The following is a 9832-nucleotide window of genomic DNA, read 5'->3' on the forward strand; positions in this document are numbered from 1 at the left end:
AAAAGGTCAACTTTTGCCTCTTTTCCTTAAACCTGAAGAGCCCCTTTCAGAGGGAGGAGCCATTGGGGGTAGGGGTGGGGAATTTTTGCTAAGACAGAGCAAGGAGCCACTGCATCTGGTGGCTTATCCTCCTTCTCAGAAAGAACAGTCCTGGGGTATCTAGATGTTGCCAAAGCCACTGCCTCACAGAGGCAGCTGGGTATCCAAAACGAAAGACTAGAGATGCCGCTGGCTGCCCAATAGAATGGTAAAGGGGAAAGGGAGGAGCAAGGGCAGTGGCAGCAGAATTCACAATTCTTTGTGCCCAATCACAAAGATAAAATGGTTGGCATTTCCCCCTTCCTTTGGCAACTCCCCTGCACGCATACACATACATATCCACATAATAAAAATAATAACCCCTACCTGTCCTAGCCAGCTACCATTTTGTGACTTTCCTACATATTTACACCAGTCAGTCTGAGGGTAGGATGGGGAAACAAAAGATACAGTGTAGCTTCCTCCAAGTGTCTTACTCCCGCAGTATAACCTGTATTTTATAACCTCCAGAATCCCAGGTTTGAATTTTTCCTCTCCTTCCAGAGTCATCATTCTTACTTTGTATCCTAAAGTATAAGGAATATCTATAATAAAAGAGCTAAGAGACCAGTAAATACCCTCTACTTCTAGCAAACAGAAAGTGCAAGTATTCATTTTCCAATTCTTTTTTTTTTCAGTCACCCAAGAAGACAAGTAAAGAGCAGATCCAACTCAAAATAAAGAGCGCCTACACTATTACACCATGAAATGTGAAACGATGTGTACCTTACAGTGACGATATCCTCATCACTGCAAGTATTCAAGCAAGGATGATAAAAACAGCTGATCAAGATTTTGTTAAAGGGGTACCTGAAACCAATGTAACACTGCACATCAACTATACTCAAATTTTAAAAATTAAAAAGAAAAGATTTTGTTAAAAGGAGTTCAGACAACTATCTAAGGGTTGGCAAAGGTGATCTTTAAGTTGCCTTCTAAGACTATAAGAGCAGTTTGTGGATATGAACTGAATGTGACTCCAGCCTTAATTGGAAAGTGAATTGCAAATGGAAGTAAGCAAAAGTCAGAACAAGACTTCACAGAAGCTAGTGGGTTTCAAAGGATACCAGTTCTACACATCAAAACATCAAGGCAGGAAGTCCTTGATTTAGTCAATATTTATCCTTCAGGTTAATCTGTCTGGACATTGAACAAAAACAAGAATTAAGTGCTATGGCTCTCTCCCCCATATACATAACTACTTAAGCAATACAAGCAAGATTGGTGTCTGGCTACATAAAAATTGGCAAAATGGCCTAACGAGCTAGTAAAAAATCATTGTTTTATTTCTGAGACTTGAATACCATTGTAGTTAAGGCAAACAACTGGCATTGCACTCAGCTGCAGCTGGTAGAGAACCCATTTGTATATGCGAATTGACCAGTTAATATTATTACAAACTGTCATTGATCCTAGAAAGTGCGAATGATAACAAGGCTGACAACTTTTACTTCCTTTTTCCTATCCCATCACAGACCAAAAGTTTTATAGTTGTTAATCGCTTTTAGAGGTAGAAACTTCACATTATTTGAACAGCGTTCCCCCCGCTGCACAACTTTCCTCTTTCAGAGAGGGGACCAGTTAGACAGAATTGGTTCAGAATCAAGTGCCAGAAGAAAAATTCATGATCCAAGAGAAGAGGTCACTTAATATAACAAGGACAAAAAATATCAGTGTAAGAAATAAGAACAACATATTAGTGAGCAGTGGTATACAAAGGGTGAGGGTGAGTATTTTAACACTGACATCGTTTAGAATCGCTGATACATGAGGATAATATAAAAAAGACCAAATCTGAGTCAGTTTAATTACTGCTCTTCAATTTTACAGAGACAATGAATCCCCTCATTGCTGCACTAGGGTGGAACCTGACTTCCCTCACCCGTGGTGAGCCACTGTTCATGAGCATCCTGTACTTGTCTCCCTTCATAGCTCCTTTATAACACACCTTCTTGGGGAGGGATAGGCCACGTCTGCTGCTGGTCCCCAGGGTGTCTTATTTTGCTAATCAAGATAATGAATAAAAAGAGTTGAGAAATGGAAGGAGTCAAAAATAAACTAGGGATTCTTTTTTTCTTAATTGAAAAGAGATTTAGAGGAACAGAAAAGAAATAGGTGGTCCAAAAAAGTGCAATGGGTAAGACAACCCCTGTTCCACCACCATAACCACCAGCATTGTAACCACTGCAGTGGAATTAAGGATGCATTCAGGATTCAGGAGTCAAGAAACTGTCGAGCTGAACTTCCGGAAGGTATAGGAATGGGAAGCGAGAAAAGTTTGCAGATACCAGCTCAGAAGTCCTTTAGCTTAAACAAGACTGGGCAGACTGCAAAATGGACATGGACTGTAAATGAGCCACCTGGCCTTGTCTGATCGATGGAAGCGAAGGCAGAGTATTTACGTGTAGCAAAGAGTAACGGTCAACGGGCTGTCTTGGTTTGTCACCTTTAACCTGGGGAGCTCAATACAGGTTAAAACTCTTGAGATCCAAGAATCTTTCTAACTTTTCTGAGAGTCATTTCTACCCCCACTCCAAGTAGGGAAAATGAGGGACAAAGGCTCAGTTCACTTCCTTGGGGTCACACAGCAAGTATAGAATGCAACAGAAAGTAATACACAGGTTTCATATTTCCCATTTCCCATTTTACCACCCCCTCCATTGAGCCTCTTCTTCCTTCTCTTCCTCTCTGGACAACAATCTTCAAAGCCAACCAAAGCCAGCACACATACAGTAAAACATCACATATGTCTGTGATTTAGTTCCCCCCAGAAAGATCATGATTTTATGAATATCCCTGAAACTAGAATAAGAACCCCTGGGTTTTCTCTGTTGTCCTTAGAATGGGACCAGAGGATAGTTAATATGCCAGGGAAACACGGGGCACTACTGTCCCTGTTTTTAACTCCTCCTTTTCTCTCTTGTTACGAAACTTCTCCAGCCAAGTTATCTTTCTTCCTTTCATCCTTTCTTCCTTCCTTCCTTCCTTCCTTTCTTCCTTTCTTGCTTGCTTGCTTGCTTTCATAGCAAGCTTGCACAAACTGTGAGTGAATGAATGAATTCACAGATGAATAAAAGTCTGTCTTCTCTTTGGACACAAATGAAACTTAAAAATTACTTTAGCACTTTGTGAGGAGACCTAGAAGTCTAGCAACTTTGCATCATAATTATTGAAGGCACGTAGGCTATCTGATTCCATGCAGAGAAAATTAAAATAACAAAAGCAAAGATCTTATCCATTAGGAAATGTGTGTAGTGCTGACGCTCTGATATTTATCTTGCTCACTCCTAATTTCTTCAGATCCCTCACATCAGAGAAGTTAAAATCTTCCTTTGCCTTATCTCTGAATAAATTAAATTTCTGATTAAAGCCAATGGGCAGTTTTACATAAAGGAGATTTTAAAAATGAGAAAAATTCTTGCAGGAGTGATTTCAGAGCTGGGTCCTCAACTGCAACGGGACAGTAAGTCGTTGACCTTTAAATTCAATGAAGGCTGTACAGCCCAGACTTACTGTTCTTCTCAGGGTGGTAGGGTGAGTATTCTGGGAGTCTTGCCAAATGTCCTGTCTCTGAAGTCCATGAGAAATAAGAAGAGTAGATATTTTCTACCATTTTAACCATTTAAATGATTATTACACAGGAAGAACTGATCTTTTTGGTTCTCTATGACCCAGAAACTTTATCAGTGCTTCCGTCCTTTTGCAGTGAACTCACTTGTAATGGATCAGAGTTAAAAGATTTACAGAGATAAAAATAATTCTACTTCTGGGAGAACAGTAGTTTAAGGATGATCCATATGTTTGACATAGTAAGTATAGCTCTTCTCCTACTCTCTGGAATAAAGGGAAGTTTTCCAACTATGGAACGAGAAAAGACGATTAGAAAGGTATCTTTAGAGAAGTAGACTTCTCAGCAGCACTCTGCCAGACAGTTTCTGTCTCAGCACTCAAGGGCTAGACAAATAATCCCTCCCTGCACCGTGAGACTGAGACGTCATTAATATCCAAAGATCAAAAACAGTTTGCCCATGGGGTGTGGTCAATGTGGCTACTGGGCAGGGTAACCAAAATAGTCAGAAAATCTGAAAAGTATTTTGGTACATGGCATCAAATCCTTTCTGGAACAGTATCGATTATAATAATCTAATTAATTAATTAAACTCAAGTGATGCTGATCAGTGAGATCATTAACCCAGTATCCACAGAGCCAAATAGCACAGCCTTCCACAGACAACTGAGCATTGTGAGCAAATGGTCAATGAAAAAGTGCAACCTTATTGAAAGAAACACACAAAGCTGCACAGGAAAAAAACACAAAGATCAGAAAGCCTTTGTAAGCAATTGAAGGGCTTAGGTATTTGACCTTTTAAGAAAGTTTGTTCATGCTGATATGAAAGGCAATATAGGAATGTGAAATCACAAAAAGACAAAACAAAACAAAACAAAAACAAAGAGCAACATCAATGAAACAGCAAGATACAAAGCAGAGAAACCACTTTTTTTAAAACGTTTATTATTGAGAGACAGAGAGACACAGAGCATGAGCAGGAGAGGGGTAGAGACGGGGAGACACAGAATCCGAAACAGGCTCCAGGCTCTGAGCTGTCAGCACAGAGCCCGACGCAGGGCTTGAACTCATAAACTGCAAGATCATGACCTGAGCCGAAGTCGGTCACTTAACCAACTGAGCCACCCAGGCGCCCCGAGAAACCACTTTTAAAAATTAAGCATAGGGGTACCTGGGTGGCTCAGTCAGTTAAGCATCAGGCTCTTGGTTTCAGCTCAGGTCATGATCTGACAGTTCATGAGTTCGAGCCCCACCTTGGGCTGTGTGCTGACAGTGCGGAGCCTGCTTGGGTTTCTGTATCCCTCCCTCTCTGCCCCTCCCCTGCTTGCTCTCTCTCTCTCTCTCAAAATAAAGAAAAATAAATTAATAATAAAATAAAATAAAAATTAAACAAAAATATACAGGGAATCTGTGAGCCTATAGACCAAAGATGTTACCAGATTTTAATAAAGGAAAGCAGGAGTTAAAAAGAGTCATGCCTGTAGATAGTCCTAAATAATTTAGAAATCTGTTTATAGTTCATCTTCTATGTTAGTCTAGATTTGTTCAGTTAATTCCTTTGTGTCTGTGGTCCTGAGTTAAAGCTAAAGGATCTTATTCAGCTGTGAGAGTAGAAACATTAAAAAAAATTTTTTTAATAATTCAACCAGATATATATAAGCCTGACTTTGGTGCCTTGGCAGCAATAAATGAGACATCTTTCATAACACTAATAAAGTTCTTGGGTCTGAAGTGGAACCAGGGTTCCTCAACTTTGGCACTTCTTGTATTTTGGACTGGATCATTTTTTATCATGGAAGGCTGTCCTGTGCACTGTAGGATAGATATTCAGCAGCATCTGTGAAAATAGCATGTGCACGCGCGCACACACACACACACACACACACACACACACCCAGAGCTGTGTCAACCAGAAGTGTCTTGATGGGGTTTGGGGAGGGAGACAGGCAGCAAAATTGTCCCTGGTTGAGAAACATTTAGACTACATCTAAATCTAGTAAGAACATTGCCCAGCAAATAATGGTAATAATTGCTACTCCACATGATGGTCATGCAGCATTTCAAATTTAAATTCTTGGCCTTATTAATCTCTTCAGATCAAATTTCCAAAGGGGTCTTTGATTTCTGCAAATGTCATTACATATTTGCTTGCAGGCAGTTAATTAAAGTCAAATTTAAACTACCAATGTTGAAATAAAATCCCCAAATTTCTCTGCCATAAAATCAAAGTATGTGTGAACAAAAGAGAGAGAAAGAAGTGCATGAACTTTTGTTTGTTCTTTTTTGAAGGACATGTATGTGCATTTGGAAACATTTCTGTTCACTGTTTAGGACACACACATTACAATCTACCCTTGTCATTCTGACAAATGTTTCCTTCACTGTTGGAAGTAATTCAAACTAATAAGATATGGATCTGCCCTCTTACACGCATTTTGAATCTATGTAAAGTTGGGTGTAACCACTTATTGATTCATACAAGTTCTCCACATTGCCTTCCAGAGCAGTTTCAATAAGGAGAAAAAAAAGGAAAATACCAAGGGTACTGTCTTAATGGCAGAGTCATTTATAGTGATCAACTACCAGTCATATGGTTTTGATGAAAAATGGCTTGTAGAGAGGGACTCCCACAAGAAGACAGCGTATCAGTAGTTACATTTTGACATTCAGAAAAAATTAGAGTGTGACTATGGTTTCCTCAATGGTTTCCTCCAAGTCTGTGGAGGCAGTAGCCATTCACACTTCTCCAGGTTTCTCTGACACTACCTCTTCTCCAAAAGTTTTTGAAGGACATCTGAGTCTAGGTGATGTCCAAGGTTATTTCAGCAATCCTATCCTGAGACTTATGCAGACTACCATGTGATGCTATTTGTGTTTTGGATGACATGAGCAAGCAACATTGTTTTATGATGTTGAAGCCTGGAACCTTCTAGGTCCCCCTTTGATTTGAATGTCCTTACCCAGCTGACCTCCATACACACTTGACCAACTAATAAATCTTGATTTCTTTGTTTTACAATCTGAGGTTGATGCTACATCTGAGTCTTTGGAAATGGCATTTGTAATTGGTCTGCTTGGCATTTGACTGCCTTCTTTCCCACATGCCTTTGATCTGTCTTGCCCCCATTTACTCTCCTTGCCTTATAAGGACCCTCAGGGAAAACCTTGACCACATTCCAGTTGTAGACTCCAACATTTTTACTGATCACTGAGGGAAACCACAAATCTTTACCTTTCCTTTATGAACAATAAAAATTGAGAAACTTGTAGTCGATCATAAAATACACAGAGGTATGTGGTCTAGATTGATTCAAAATTCTAAATCTTAAATCAGCCTATTTTTTACCAAACTGCTTGGCAGATTATATTTTCCAAAGTGGTAGCAGTTCTCCCATCCCACATCTCCTTTTAAAATATTGCCACTTCGTCCATCAAGAGGTCTTCTCCTCTTAAACATGGGCAGGACTTTTTGACTTCCTCAGCCAACAAAGTGTAACAAGAGACTTTGTGACTTTCGAAGGTAGGTCATGAAAATGCCATGTATTTCTACTTTATTCTCCTAGGACACTCACTCTTGAGAACCCAGCCACCATGCTACAAAGCCTAAATAGTCCATGGAGAGGCCTGTGTGAAGACGGACTAAGGACTCTGGTTCACAGAACCTGCTGAACTCCCAGATGACTATCAACACCAACTGGCCGGATGACACACCTTCTTGAAAGTAAATCCTTCATTCCCTGAATGAATGAACCTACTCAACCAACATCATTAGAGACAAGTCTGAGAAAAGGCAATTTGAGCCCTTCCCAAATTGCAAGTTTGTGAGCAAAATAAATGCTACTTTAATGCCACTAAATCTGGGGGGTAATTTGTTATGCAATAGTAGATAGCTGATATATATTTCAGGGTTTCAGGAACTAGCAACTGTAGGTCTAAAACATAATTCCAGAAGTTTCTCCACAAAAAACAAGGGCCAAGGTAAATATTTTTAAATGTTTATTACAAGACTGTTTAAAGAAAAAAAAATAAAAATCCAAGTGCCCAATAATTTGGTATTGTTTAAATACTATATGGCACATTTGTGCAACGGTGTGATGCTGGGCCATTGTTTGAAAAGGCGACATTTAAAGTTTATTGAGATAACAATTTTTAAATATTTATTTTTGGGAAACTGCAAGGGGAGAGGGGCAAAAAGAAGGGGCCAGAGGATCTGAAGAGGGCTCTGTGCTGACAGCAGTGAGCCGGAGCAGGGCTCCAAATCACAAATGTGGAGATCATGACCTGAGCCAAAGTTGGATGCTCAACTGACTGAGCCACTCAGGCGCCTCAAGATAGCCATGTTTAAAACAGTATGCATATAATGATCCCATTTTTGTGATGTGTGTCTGTATGTGGATGCAAATATTTACATGAGGGGAAAATCTTAACACCTATACTTCAAAACATGCACCAAGGTTACCTCTGCATAAGGGGCTAAGGAGTGATTTGAGGGACTTTTTCCTGCTCATCTGAATATTCTCTTTTTCTTACTGAACACGGAATGACAAAGTCATTTTTAAAGCCTTTAGAGAAATCAAAGGATTCTCCTTATAATTTTAGTACAAAAGAAAGGATCACATGCGGCCATCTCTGTTTGTGGTTGTTTCCAGAAAGTGGACTGACTTGCGGCATATTCAGATGCGCACCACTGGAGGTTGTGTTGTACCAGGATTCCTCTCCAATCCCTGATTCCATGTTTCCCTCTATTTGATTTTCCAGAGTCTCCAGATCAGAATGATACAAATTTCTCTTCCTTCCAGAGTAGCAACCAGGAGGCCAGCAGTGCAAACACCAAGCAAAGAAACGCCTCTGGGCTTGAAGGGTTAGGGGCTGGCAGCAACACCGTCAGCAATAATGCCAGCACCTAGTGTGACTTTTCAAATTCCCTGTCACAATGGGGAGGTGATTCAAGGGACTGTTTCGTGTGGAAGGAAAGTTAACGCCTTGCTTCTAAAAGAGCGAGGGTGCACAAAGTCCTAGATGATGGTCAAAGAGAAGAAAACACCCGGGTCTCCAAAACAAGGCAACTTTGCCGACCCAATCTAGAATTTGAAATCACCTCTCAGGTTTTCCCATATAATTATACACCTGCTGCCTTGTTAGAAAGCCCTTGTTTCCTTTTCTTCTGCCTTCAAATGGTACATTCACAACTGTGCTCTGCCCTCCCCTGGTTATGCTAAGGCCCATAACATTAATGTATCAGCACATTACCCCTCCGGGCTTTCCACAGGTGTCTGTGTCGGGGTGAGGGTGGGGCTAGAAGGGTGTCCTTTCACCAGTCCAGGCACCTTGAAACCTGAACTTGAAACTCACGCTCTTCGAGAAAAGGACTCTAACTGCATAGTTTAAATGGCTGCCAGGCAAGTGGCAAGCTAACTCACTTCAGAATAAAAGGGAAAAGCTGCTGCCATATTTTCCTCTATCGTCTCCCCTTTTCCTACTGCAAAGGGGACTTTTCACTGAAGTTATTTGCTGTAGAACACAGCAAAGTTTCATTCCTATTCTTACATGGACTACAGTTTAGCCGAAACCACCTGGCCTGGTGTCACAGCCCAGCCCTGGAGACTCTGTACTCTAGGTCTACAAATAAAGTTGGTCCTAAGTACCTGTTACAGTCAGCAAGGGATACAAGGGAAGGGCTGCCGGTTAGAGACAAAGTATCGCTGGGAGCCAGTTACCTGCCTGGGTGACTATCACAGTAGAAGGCTAAAATGCAAACAACCCCCAAGATGTTAACCCAGGTTTTCCCAACCACATGTAGGAGGTCCAGGGTCTCTCTCTCTCTCTCTCTCTCTCTCTCTCTCTCTCTAATTTGGAGACACAAAGTAGGAGAGAAGAGTAGACAATAGCATTTGTGAACTGCTTGTTTACTTCAAAGTAGCCTAAGTAATTCCTAAGTACCAGACACACAACGTACAAATTTTGTAAGGAAGCTTTCGAATGCTCCAATCTTGGAGGTTTATTTTTGCTCTATCATTTACTGATGTGTTAAGTATGTGCTAAATACATCATTCTTACCCTGTATGATGGTGGATTTCATGTGTCAACCTGACTGGGCTACTGGGTGCCCAATCATTTAGGCAAACATTGTTCTGGGTGTGTCCGTGAGGGTGTTTCTGAACGAGATTAACATTTGGTAGCCTCCCT

Source organism: Panthera onca, chromosome D4 (assembly GCF_046562875.1).
Source record: "Panthera onca isolate mPanOnc1 chromosome D4, mPanOnc1 haplotype 2, whole genome shotgun sequence".
Classification (NCBI taxonomy): Eukaryota; Metazoa; Chordata; class Mammalia; order Carnivora; family Felidae; genus Panthera; species Panthera onca.